The sequence below is a fragment of the Capsicum annuum genome, chromosome 12 (genome assembly GCF_002878395.1).
Source record: "Capsicum annuum cultivar UCD-10X-F1 chromosome 12, UCD10Xv1.1, whole genome shotgun sequence".
Taxonomy (NCBI): domain Eukaryota; kingdom Viridiplantae; phylum Streptophyta; class Magnoliopsida; order Solanales; family Solanaceae; genus Capsicum; species Capsicum annuum.
This window is the reverse complement of record NC_061122.1, coordinates 32,315,272-32,329,914: the sequence shown is the minus strand read 5'-3', so window position 1 is coordinate 32,329,914 and position 14,643 is coordinate 32,315,272.

Sequence of the window (14,643 nt, the reverse complement as noted above, 5' to 3'; positions counted from 1 at the left end):
AAATATTTGTAATTAGTTTGGGGATTTGGAATACTGTATAATAAAAGAAAGTAAAGTTGTGTTTTTAGTAATTTTCCAATATAATATGCAAAGTATATAGCAAATAATACTCTCTTTCTCATGTAATTAATTTTACATAATCTCTCTCTTAGCTAATTGGCTAATTTTGCGGTATTAACTTATGCAAACTTCTTGATCATATCGCCAAGAAAATTTTTCTTCCAAATTTTCCTTTCAAATCAATCGATTTTTTGTCTTCTCCTAAACATCCGTTGTGGGTTTATATTGAAGGTTTTTTGGAGTAATTTCTCATCTCTAAACATTCACGGGGATATGCATTGAAGATTTTGCGGTAATCTTTAAATTTTCAGGTATATAGATTTATTTTCTTTTAATTTTTTTAAATTTTCTCTAAATAAGCCGCTAAATTTCTTTAAATTTCATCTATTTTCGTAGAATAAAAATGTATAATTTGAAAATCAAATTGTACATTAGTGTCAATTTTACAGAATAAATTTTGATAAATTATTTTCATAATGGGTAGTTGATTCAATTTTAGTGAATTTGATAACTATATATAGGTGATTTAATAGTATTCAGTTGCGTAGATTTTGTATGTAGGTATGCGTTGTATATTTTTTTCATTTGTATATTATTATATTCATATGAATGTATTGGATATATGGTTTTTCATGTATATATGTAGATTTTTATAACTATAACTATAACTAATATATATATATATATATATATATATATATATATATATATTACATACAGGTGTGTTTTGTGTTGGTTCATATATACATTATGCATATGTGTATACATATATTCTATATTTGTGTATATATACATATGCGTATTTGTATATAGCATATAAGTATAATTATTTCTACATTTATATGCTGCTATTAGAATGAGTATCAACACATTAGGATCCTAATATACAAATGGTCAATCATTTAATTGTATATGTATAATATTATACGTTTATACGATGTAACGTTTTTATATATATGTATATATTTATTCACTACATAGTTGATATGCATATGTATATGTTATACAAATGTGTTTGTCTGATATGAATATATGTTTTCGTTTAATTATATATGTATAATATTATACGTTTATATAATATATTGTTGATTTACATATGTATATATTATACATTATACATAATTATAAAAATCTAATGTGTCTATATATACAATTATATATATATATATATATATATATATATATATTTAGTTAAAATTCAATTGTATAAGTGGTTTGTATGCGTCTTAACCAAAAAAAAAGGGTCCAATTATGGAAGGAAAATCACCAACAGTTTTTGTTATATAGAAGGAGAATATTGGGGAAAGTTAGAGATAGTAATGAGCATTAATTACTCTTCCTTTCCTTTTAAATGAATATTAATTATATTGTATAAAAGAATCCTAAATACATTTGATCACTAACTAATGTCTATAGAATGTAATTAGTAAAATTTAGACGATGAAGTTAGTTAGGAGAAATCTAAGGTGTCAATATGTGAAGTTTTGTCAACTTTCAACGGCGAACCACAAATTTCATACCTCTTGTGATTCAATTAATGTCAGGAATGATTCATGATTAAAGGAGGATAAAATTTATTTCGTGCTTCACGCAATTGATAATAATTGTGTAAGGTTGTATCACTATGTTATGTAAATATAGTATCTGTTTTGGTTAGATAGACAGTTTTTTGAAAAATTTATATCATAGCAAAAATTTATTTTGTGCTTCACGCAATGGATAACAATTGTGTAAGGTTGTATCACTATGTTATGTAAATATAGTATCTATTTTTTGTTTAGATAGATACTTTTTGAAAAAATTATATCATAGCACTATTTTGTATTTAATTATATCACATTTCATATTTTGTATGTATACAAAAAGTGATGTATTCGAAGAATTATGTATCTGAAAAGTAATGTATTCAAAAATTAAGTTACTATGATGTTTAAGTAATCGACCATTCCTTAAATTTGTTTGAAATATTCACCTAGACACCTTCAACAGATATATTTTTTTATTACACACTCCAATGTTAAAAATTATGTACTTATTAACATTTATGCCGGCATGACATAAAAAATGGTGTGCAAATATTATCGAGCGCATGGAGTATGTCGTAAAATTTTATTTTTTACTTTTAATTTTTTTTTTCTTTTTTCTTCTTTTTCATTTATTTTTATTTTCAAATAACTTTTTCCTCTTTCTTCTTCACTTTCAGGTTGTCTATATCTGTCTAATCTTTCTTCTTCTTTTTTTTTTTTTTTTTGATAAAAGGGTGAAATTTTATTAATAATTAATAATATTCATTACAAGGCATTGGGGGCACACTTGTTTGTATGATTTTTTTTCTTAAGGCTTTATTAATTTATCATTTAAAATAGTAAGTGTTTTATTCATAAACTATTATGCAATCGCTAAAGTAAAATATGAAATTAGATAGAAGAATAAAATTTTTACCCTGAATATAACTTTTCCCGACAAATAGCCATAATAATTTAGTAGTCTTCATATTTTTCAAAATTTACAGCAGATGTTGATAGGCAAATAGTGTTCTTTTGGGGTAAAGAATAAAGGGAGAGGAAAGGCAATAGGGAAAGATCCATGAAGAAATAGGAAAAGAGGGGTGGGGTGGGGGAGAGATTGGAGGAATTTCCAACGAGGAAGAAAGAAGAAAGGTTGGGGAGGGGTAATGAAATTAAGATTTTATTTTTTAAGAACATTAAAATTAGTTGAATATATTTTAAAGATATTTTTCTAAGAAAAGAAAATTATAATATATTTTTAATAATCAATTGAGTCCACATGCCCAACATATAATAATTTTATTCGTTGTTTTGCTGTAAGAGTCGCGCGTGAGTGTCATGCATTATATTTTTTGGACTTATGATTATTTGTATTTCCTTGGTACTTATTTTTTGATATTGGAATGTCTAATAGAAAAATGAATATATTAAGGTGTCTAAGTGAATTTTTCCACACTACATAGCAACCAACCTACTAACTTATGTAGACATGATACGTTGAAATATTTTGATGCTACACATTATGTGTTATCTATGCAATGTTTTTGAAGAAAAGTAATATATCAGACTAGTAATTTCTTAAAATTTTATCTAATATTAAAAAGTTATGAAATATAGAATAAAGCTTTCATAATAGTGAAATTTATGTTGTTTATAATATCATAATTTTGTCTTTTTTTTTTAGTGGACCCAAAATATATAGACCCAAATGTTACCTGAGTTTGGTTGGAAAACTTTCAACCATTGGGCCCAAAAAACAAAGTTCCAATATTTACCCAGTCTGCTATCTTGCTAAAGATGATGTAACTAGTCCATCGAAAAACTAGTGATCAGGGTGGATTAAACTTGTAGCATCATGTTCATCTATAATCTATAATATATGTATAAATAACATAAATATCAATCTTTTTGGAAGTAATTACACTCTCTTCTACTTTTTTAATTACTTTACTTTCTCTCCTTATTAATATACATAACATAGTCGACGTATACTTAGCATTCTGTGTATATATTGGAATTTTTATAATATGTTTAGGGAGTTGGGATTTTTTGTAATATTGAAAACATAAGTTGTGTAAAGAAAAAATTACCTAAATAAACAACATTAGTTTCTAAACTTCTAAAAATCCCCCCACTTCTAAAAAGTTACTCAAATTCCAACATTTCATATTTTTTGGTAAAGTTGAGATACAAGTTAAAACCTACAACTAAGAAGCCGATTCTATACCAAAAATAACCCACTTCTCCTCTCTGTACGCTGCAATTTCTGGTGCGGTTTCTATCCAATTTCTCCATCTAATTCAAAACTTTGAAGTAAGGTAATTTCCCTCTCTAAAAGCAGCTTCAATTTCTTCTAATCCTTTTTACGTTTTTTTTTCAAAGAAAATATTTTGTGCCTGTGTTTACAAAGTGAAATTTCAATGTTTTGGTTGAGCAATTTCTTCGATTATTCATTTTTTAGGCTTTATTATTTGAGTTACCATTATGAATAGAGATTTGGGACCTTCTTTTAGTCTTGGGTTTTCTCAGTTAGAAAGTATCAAAGAATCTCAAGAAGTTGTAAACTTCATTTCCAAAAGTTTTGACAACGAATTTGTTGGCTTTGCTGAAAATAGATCAAAATATAGAAACGATCCCCAAACTATGAAGAAGTTGCGGCAAAAGCATGCTAAGAAGGATAAGAAAAAAGAAAGTGATTTTAAGAAAAGGGGATCCAACAGTCCTGCAAGTAAAGCTCCCGCCAAGAGAAGAAGAATTGTTGAAGCAATTTCCGGAGATGAGCTTCCCAAGGTAATTGCATGTTAAGATCTGTTGAATGTGAGGCCGAAATACATATTTTGGCTTGTATGATACGTTTAGAAATTCATTGTTTATCTGATTTTTTTGTTGCCAATTTATATGTATCTTGTGTTTTTATGTTTTATTGAAATTAATATAACAAAAAATAAAGTCCGACGTTCTTAGGATTTTTGTATATATTGTACTGTCTTAATGTAGATTTGTTGCATCTTAACTAATTTTATCATTTTTCTTGTATTTATGGATTGAATTACGTTACTAAGGAAATTTCAACTCATCCTGTTAGATTTGTAAGTTCATGCAATTTAAGATTTAAGGATGAAATTAAAGAAGTAGTCGGCCAAGAAGTTTTAGACTTATTTGGGAAGACTATTTTCGGATTTTATCTCAACACAAGTGATGGAATGCTGAGGTATTTTCATAATGGTTATCCAAAATCTCAAATTGTCACATCGCGAAAGTAAAATTTTCATTAGTATGTGCATTTCGGATTGTATGCTATATATGCCGTATTAAAGTCTATAACATGATGTTTTTTGTCTGACTGCATAAGTTAGATGGATTCTTCCATTAAAAAAGCGTGTAAAGCAACTTGTTTCTGTCAATTTTCATTATGTGCTGCAGTACAGATGTTGAGTTTTTTTATTTTGTTCTTATGTTGTATTAGATACATAATAACACAAGATGTATCGTCATATATTAATATGTTTCTTATACAATTGTTGATCTTTCAATTTCCTTCATTTTTTCTTTAAACATTGTTAAAGTAGATTTTCATTAGTATGTGTATAACTGGTTGTGTGATATCTATGATGATGTATTAAAGTCTATAACATGAGGTTGTTACTTTAATTGCACAAGTTAGAAGAATTATTTTAACCCAAAGATCCTGCAAAAAGAAACTTGTTTTAATCAAATTTGACGATTTGCTGCGAGGAAAGAATTTTAAGATGTTTTTAGCTTTATGTAATTGATTTTAGATACATAATAACAAAACATGTATCGTTCTATATTAATATGTATCTTTTTCATCTGTTGCTCTTTCAGTTTCCTGCATTTTTTCTTTAACCACATTAGATAAAAAAGTAATTTTATTTGTATCTAAGTAATAATCATTACAGTTGCCTGCTATAACATATAGTCCATTTGATTACAATTTGAACATCATCTGGATGTCATCATGTACTACTTGAGGAAGAAGTACAAGAACAAGAATTTTCCAACCAGCAGATACACTACCATAGATTGCTTTTTCAAAGTGTACATCGATAAGGCTTATGTGAATTACTATAATGCTGACGTTGGTAAGGAACTTGCAACTTAAGAATGATGGAACATTTAAAGATATAAGTATGTTTCGATATATGAGTATATAGGTGTTTTAAATTAAATTAATGATTGCTATGCAGGGATTGTAGTATATTTGTAGCTGTTTATGCCGAGTATCTGAGCAAGAAATTAGACATGCCATCTTATGGTATTGATGCTCAATACCATCGTCTGAGATATGCTAGTCTTTTGTGCAAGTACAAATTTAAAAAAGCAGAGAATGACTACTTTAGTGAGAATGACGATCCACCAAGGCTAAGTAGCAAGTTCGCACCAAAACAAACAGACCGTATTTTGCATATTCAGTAGTTGTTTATTTGTTTGCTAGTGGGATATTAAAATCATTAATGATGTTATAAACTTTGATGATGTTTGGATGATGTTAGTAATGTTTAGATAAACATACATTATGTTTCTTTAATGATTAAAAACTTCTACTTTGTCACCCATTTTAATGCAATGCTGAAGCATTTAAAGATATAATTATGTTTCGATATACATTTTTCTTACACTTTATAAAGACACTGTATTGGATACATATTTTATAATATTTTACGATTGTATGTATCTAGAATAATGAAACATATAATACAATATAATGGTAGAAAGCAACACAACATTGTATTATTATGTATCTGTAACCGTTTTTTGTTCCTACTAAGACATATTGTTTCTAAAGTGCATAAAAAATTATAGCAGAACTTAATAGATCTAACTCTTAAAACTATTAACATATTAGATTTTACAAGTGATACAAATTATTTAAACTTGTATCTAAAAATTTATATGAGATACATATTACTAAATTGTATGTATCTAGTATAAGGAAACATATTTTACTATATAATGATAGTAAGTAACACAACGTTGTATTATTATGTATCTATAATAATTTTTTGTTAATCCGAATAAATGTTTGTTTCTAGCCTGCAGAACAAAAAGTATAAGAGCTTATAATACCAAATCTTAATAATATTGACAAATTATATTTTACATTAGATACAAATTTTATAAAATTGTATCTATAAATTTATGGGAGATACATCCTATAAAAATATTCCTCTTTTCAATCATTTACAATGGCCGAACTACTAATATACAATTTAATAACATTATCAGTTCAATGTATCTTAATTTCTATATGACATGTCACGAAAATGAGCTCATGAAAACATATATAACTAATTAACAAAGGTACGAAACAACAATTTATTTCGGTAACTATTTTTCTTAAAATTCTTAGAAAAAAACAATATCATCAATTAAAATGTCGAATCAAAGAGTTAAAAAATCCAGCAACAAGTTGAGAAATTATTCAACATTATTCATCAGTCAACTACATTGTCACTTTTTTTTTTGGAAAGAAGTTACAAGTACACCTGTTATGACCTTCATAACCACATCTCCCACAACAATTATTGCTTGATGTCATTGTTTTACTTGATTTCTTGTGCCTGTTTTTCTTTAGTCCAAACACAATCCTCCGAACGGTATCGTAGGACATAGCTAAATCAATGAAAATAAAATTTCAACTTATTTTTCATCACTTACTGCCAAAAAATAGATTACTAGATACAATAACTGCATAAACATGTATAACATGTATCTAAAACAAAATTTTTATGTTTGTTTCGTATGTTGTTATAGATAAAACTAAAATAAAATGAGATACATAATTAATCAGAACTATATAACTTAGACACAAGATGAAAAAAATGTATCATTAGCATTAAAAATGTATCTCGACCTTATGAACATAAGGACAAAAAGTTACTGTAAAACAATAATGAACCAAACGTTAGATACAAAATTGAATTAACGTAGAGATAATTAACAACAACTGATACATAAAAAACATATCATACCTTTTCTTGTACGATTTTTTGGCATAGAAATTGTAACAAGCCTCGATTTTTTCGGGTTTCGTCAATTTTTAGTTCTTCAGCAATTGTCGAAATCAGTTTTCGTAAGTTACATGTTCGCTGATCATAATTTCATTGCTCTTATAGTCAACATAGTTGATTTCATTAACCTAAACACTAGAATGATGTAACAACACTGGAATATTTATTTTGAATACAAATAAAATTAACAAATAAAAAAAATGGTCAATCGATTGCTTTGAAAAAGCCGTATGAAGTTTTTGAAATTTCAAAACAAATTATGGAAAAGTTTTGGTTTAGAATGGTGGGATAACAAACTAATTACCATAAATCATGGGATTTTATTTTGATTTTTACCATAATTAGCTAGCTTAATTGTTGTTTTAATTCTACATTATCTACTACATCCCTTAAAAAGTGCTAGTTAGTTGGGGCTTTGGGCTGTAGGTGACAAAAGAATTTTAAAATGAGGTGTAAGTGTCACAAGTCTTAATTATTGAATGAAGGTGACAATTACTTTATTATGGATTAAGAAAGTTTGGTAAGTTTGAGAATAACCCAGAAGTTTTTAAATTTACACTTTGGTCCAAATGTTTACCTAATATAATAGGAAACGGAGGAAAAAAAAAGGAGCCTTTCTCTCTTTTGTCATCCATTATTGTTTTCTCTCTCTTAGCGATTTTTGTTGTTTATTGTTATTGCTACTTTATTCATCATCTTCTGCATTATCATTATCTTCTACTTCATTATCATCTTCATCTTCTTCTTGTTGACCATTTATTATTGTTGTTGTTACCGCTACTGTTGCTAGTTAGGTCAAATTTTGTTTCGGACATCACTTTTCACTTTGGCATTACTTCATAGGAGACTTTGGTAAGTCAAATTATGATTTTTAGTTGAATTTTTCATCTGGGTAACTGCTATTGTACTGTTTTTCCAACAATGGATAGAACTCGATTATGAATACAATATAAGAGCCATCTGTTTAAACAGATAAATCATCTATTGCAACAGATGAGATATCTGTTTCAACGGAGGACTGATATATTGAATTCATGTTTATGGTTCTATAGGCCATAACATAAATCGAACAGATAGGTCATCTGTTGCAACAAATGATTTATCTATTTAAATAGATTAGTTATCTGGTGCAACGTGATAAATATCTGTTGCAACAAATTATTAACCTGTTGCAACAGAACCTGAACTTGATTCCAACAGATGTGTTGTCTATTGAAACATGATAAATATCTGTTGTAACAGAACCTGAACTCGATTCCAACAGATGGTAAATATATGTTGCAACATATTAGTAGCCTGTTGCGATAGTACCTGACCTCAATTCTAATAGATCATTGTCTATTGCAATAGGTAAGTCATCTGTCGCAACAGGTTAATTATCTATTGCAATATGTCAATCATATGTTGGAATCAGCTTCAAAGGTGCCTCAGTACTGTAACATCAATTCCAATATATATATAGTCTGTTGCAATATATGATTCACTTATTACAATAGATGACTCGTCTGTTGAAATCAACTTCAGGAGCGTAACATGAATCCCAATAGGTGTGTAATTTGTTGCGATTGATTACACATATGTTGGGATTCACTTAAGGCACTATGAAATCACTAGTAACTTTTTTAACAAATGACTTTATTTAGGTACCACTAATGGAGGGATCAATAACAATAGGGGTGGATTGTTTTGGCCAATGGATCGAGAAGAGTAATTGATATATATGGCATTGGAACGAGGGTGAAATACTAGAGACGATAGCTATGACAGTCCAAAATGATGTTTTATATGGTGATTTTGTGAACTTAATCATCAGTTATTGTAGACTGAATTATCAATCGAAAGAACTCTTCATCAGCTACATGCACAGCTCTTTTGAAAATCAAAGGGTACTAATTTTTAAGATAATCGATCAGGTTCGGTGGCTTGCTTATCTTAGTGATTCATCCAGGCCGGTGTTAAGGGTATACGTGGTTCAAAATATGAGAGAGAATAAGAACTAGAACATAGAAAAAGAACAACAGCAAGACATCATTGATGATAGGTTGGATGATCTAGACATGAATATTTTAGATGATGATCAAACACCTATGCCCGTTAATGCGACTAATACGATGGGTAGTTCTTCTCAATTGACATAGTTTGGAAATATTCAAGATGACGGGACTAGCTTTTTAATTGGAATATCATTCAAGGACAAGAATGAAATATCTACCACTTTGTTTATTTCTTGCTTGAAAAAAGATTTCAGCATAAAGAAAGTGATTAATTCGAGCAGTGTCTTTTGCTTTAAATGTTCTAATGCAAACTGCAAGTGGTGGTTGAGAGCGGTGAAGTACGGAAGTTTTGACAAATTCGTCATTCATAAACATAAAAAGCATCATACATGTGGTTCAGAGAACATCTCGGGCCAAAATGCTCACACCACGACAAAGGTCCTCATTGAATATTTCAGGAGTAGTTTTCCCGATGGCAAAGGCCCTTCAACAAGGGTTATAGCCAATCAAATCCTTACGAAATTGGGTGTCCTGGTCAGTTATTGGAAGATATATACGGTGATGGGGATTGCCAAGGACTTGATTAGAGGGACACAGGAGCATGGGTATATAGTCCTGGAAGCCTACTGTTACATGATTGAGTCCACAAATCCCGAAAGTAAAACGACATTGCATGTTGATGAAAATGGAAGGTTCAAGTATTTTTTTGTATCCTATGGTGCTTTGATTCAAGGTTTTCGACATTTGAGAAAAGGCATGGCCGTCGACGGTACCTTCTTGAGGAATAGGTATAATGGAGTACTGCTAGCAGCGAGGGCGTAGGATGCGGAGAATCATATCTTTCCTGTCGCTTTTTGTGTAGCGGATGGGGAACATGATGACTCTTAAGGATTTTCTTTGAACAACTACGAATTTGTGTCAAAGATACCGAAGAGTTATGTTTTGTTTCGGATAAACATCCAAGTATTCCAAATATGGGTTCAATTGTCTTCACTTCAACTTACTTTGTTTGTTGCATCAGGCATCTTGGAGAGAACATTTGGACCAACTATCATAACGAAAGGGTCATGACCCTTTTTTATAGAGCAGATAAACCATATAGTAGAGAGGAGTTTTTATACCATTTCAATCAAATAATGGATGTGAATCCCAAGGTAGCATAACTTTTCATACGTGTCAGTTTTGAGAGATGGAGCCGGACATTTTGTCTGGAAAATAGGTACATTCTTATAAATTTAATATCTTGTTTGAGTTACAAGTTTAGTATGATGTCATACTAAGTGATTCTGTTATATAGGTATAATATTATGACATCAAACATAGCTGAATCGGTGAATTTATTATTTGCCGATGAAAGAGAATTTTCCATCAAGGCTATGTTTAAAGTAATAAACAAGAAGTATGGATGATTTTTTAACAAAAGGCATGTGCAGTTCAAGGGCCCAAAAAGAACCCGATTTATTCTCGAAATCAAAAAAAAAATATCAACGAACGTCAGTTTGGGGAATAGGTTATTATCTGATAAAATAGCAGATTACAAATTTAGTATCACCGGTCATGGTGATGTTGCCACGGTCGATCTTCAAATAAGATCTTGTACGCGCAGAGTTTTTGACTTGGACAGAATACCCTATCCACATTCCATGGCAGCGCTTTGAGCTCAATACGGTCCAAAATATAGACCTAAAGTTTACGAGCACTCCTCCCAATATTATTTGATGGAATAATATGAAATGACATATAGTAGGCATATTACTCTAGTGCCTCCTGAAGAATCTTGGATTGTTCCTGCAAAGATTTTGGGGAGATTAATACCTCCTCCATATATTAACCCAAGCACTATCAAACTGGGAAGAAAGATATATAAGAGGAGGTATGGAGTTGGAGAATCATTTTCATCAAGAAGAAACAAGTACTCTATATGTAAGCGCGCTGGCCACAAAAGAACTGCATGCCCGGATCGTAATCCATCATGATCGTTATAATTGCAGAAATTTGTGTAGTTATTTGTTGTGGACTTTTATATATTTAAATCATTATTGTGAACGTAATGTTATCATTTATTATATATAAAATATCTTTTTTAATAACTTGTGCATCAATAAAAAGAGGCAAACCATGAACTAAATAATACAACAGATCGCAATTATTCTCAACAGATTAACAATCTGTGGAAACAGATGGACATTAGCCAGAAGGACACAACACAATTCCATCAAACTGGAATATTTTCCTCCAACAGATGACAAACCTGTCACAACAGATGGATAATCTGTTGACAGAAACCCAACAGATGACCAATCTGTTCCAACACATGGTCTATCTGTTGAAAGAACTCAAAAGCTAAAATTGCTATTGCTACTGGATTCAAAATTGCTCCTTATCTCCAACTGTTGACATGTTAACATTAACATATATATTTAGAAGAAATAGACTGAATGAAAGCTGAATAAGAATTAAAAAGCCAAAGTTGATTAAAAATAATTTTTTCATTAAACGAAAAATAAAATACATTAGGTATAGATCCGATATAGAAAAATTAAAATACATACGCTAAAAGGAAAAACACATTCTAATTTTAATTATTATTATCATCATTAATGATAACCAGCCAATCAACTCACAGCAGTAAGGCCCTCATCAGCCTTTGCATTTCTCTAAACATTGTCACTCTCACGATGACCAACTCCCTCTGCAGGTCATTAACCTACCTCTGAAGTTCCCGCACTGTGTCACACAAAATAACAATGTCCCAAACAGGATCAGCCATATCTAGAACACACATGAATTGAAAAATATAAAGAAAAAGAGTCCAAATATAATACAACGTATCCTACCAATTGGTAGATTTACACAAAAAAAACCTTACCTCAACGAGAAAGGAATATCCTCTTTGAAGAGAAGTGGTTGAAGATGTCACACGAAGAGAAATAATGCAAGAAATAAATGAAGTTTAGTAGAATGAATAGATTAAGGAGATACCTATTTATAGAGGATTGAATCTAGATGTGTCAGGCCAAAAGGCATGACTGTTAGCTCCATTGTATCATTACATTCAAACTGGTGGCATTTTGTTTTCTATGAAAAGTCGCAACTTTTTCTTTTGTATTAATACTTCTCACCTTTTTAAAATAATTTTGAGACTTGATAACAACCATTATTATTGAGCTGTTGCAACAGATAGTTCATCTGTCGCAACAAATTTACCATCTGTTACAATAGATTATCTCTGTGTGTAACAGATAGTCTGTCAAAACAGGTTTACCATCTGTAGCAACAAATGGTTTGTATGTGAAATAGATGAGACATCTTTTGCAATATATGTATTATCTATTGCAATAGATGGACCATCTTTTGGAGATATTTTGATTTCTTCTAACAACTGATTCATCAGTTACAGATGGAGAATTTGATTCATCAGCTGTTTTGAATATGTTAGATAAAAAGTCACGACTACCTCTTTTTTAATAGTCATCACATGCGTGCAGATAAACAAATACTGTCTGGTCTGTTGTAATAGATTTACTATTTTTTGCAACATATGGATTATCTGTTGTGACAGATGGACCATATATTGGAGAAGATATTTTAATTTCTTCTAACTACTAATTCCTCAGTTGCAACAGATGGAGAATTTGGTTCATCAGTTATTTTGAATCTGTTAGATAAAAAGTCATGACTCTTCACCTCTTTTTTAATAATCATCACATGCGTGCAAATGAACAATGTCTGGTCTGTCGCAATAGACTTACCATCAGTTGCAACATATGGATTATTTGTTGCAACAGATGGACCATATATTGGAGGAGATATTTTCATTGCAACAGATGGAGAATTCAATTCATCATCTATTTTGAATGTGTTAAAATAAAAAGTTATGACTCTTCACACCTCTTCTTTAATAGTCATCACATGCGTGCAGATGAATAAACAACACTATCTGACATGTCTTGATGGGGTAGGAAGAATAAGGTGCGTGCAATGGATCCACTTTCATGCATGGGAGTTATGTATTATTTATCAGGCTATCGTGAAAGACACACATAAAGTGCAATAATTTTGTGAATGCAGTTTTTTATTGATTAGACACTGATCCTTCAAACAAGATCCTGCATTGTACAATTTATTTTGATAGGTGCAAACTGATAAGGCCTAAAGGTTCTAAGATGGTGGTGTCGATACCCTGTTATAATTTAATGACGGTCTATGCTCATATTTTTATATCAAGTTTGGGGAAGGGTTAAAGTTTTTGGCGGCAGTGTAATATCCAATAGTGGTTGGACCGGTTTTAATTTTTGAAAGGTCTCCGAAGCCTCGCACTGCAGCAAACAATGATAGAATCAATAAAAATTCCCCTGGTCTAAATTTATATGGATGGATTGCTGGAGAAGACTTTTATACAGTATAAGATACTTGGGAGAATACCTGTGTGGGAAGGGGGAGGTGGAGAAGGTCATTTATTATTTCAGACCTTATTTAAGAGGAAATACATGGAAGTAAGTAAGGAACTTCTAGCAAATCTGGACAATGAAATTGACATGAGAAACAGAAAAACTGGATGAGCTTCAAATATGGAAGTGTATCCAAATATAAAAATCTATCAGTTGTTAAAAAAAAGAAGAATGGTCAACAGGACTGGAGCTGGACACTTTGCTCGAGAATGCAACTAGCGAGCATGGCCTCAATGAACTCTCTCATAAAGTGCAGGATCAAAACTCTAAGGAAGAAGCTTCACGATCACAGGAAATTGATATGATTGTCGGTCAGAATTAAAACCTGAACCAATATAGAAACAAAAAGGTCTGAAGCTGGGCAGAAATCCCATGCCTTGTTGTTTCCACTGCCTTTGACCTGACTAGATCCATAAACAAGAGGCATGGGATGCAAGTTTAACTTGAAAAATTGCCACTTTGGCTTGATCCCATATTTTTAATTCAGGAGTAGTTGTTTCAAGTTTCAATTCTGATCGATAATCTTACCACTTTCTGTGCTTGTGAAGTTGCTTCTTTAGAGTTCTGGTCCTGTATTTTGTGGGTCTTCAATGAGGAC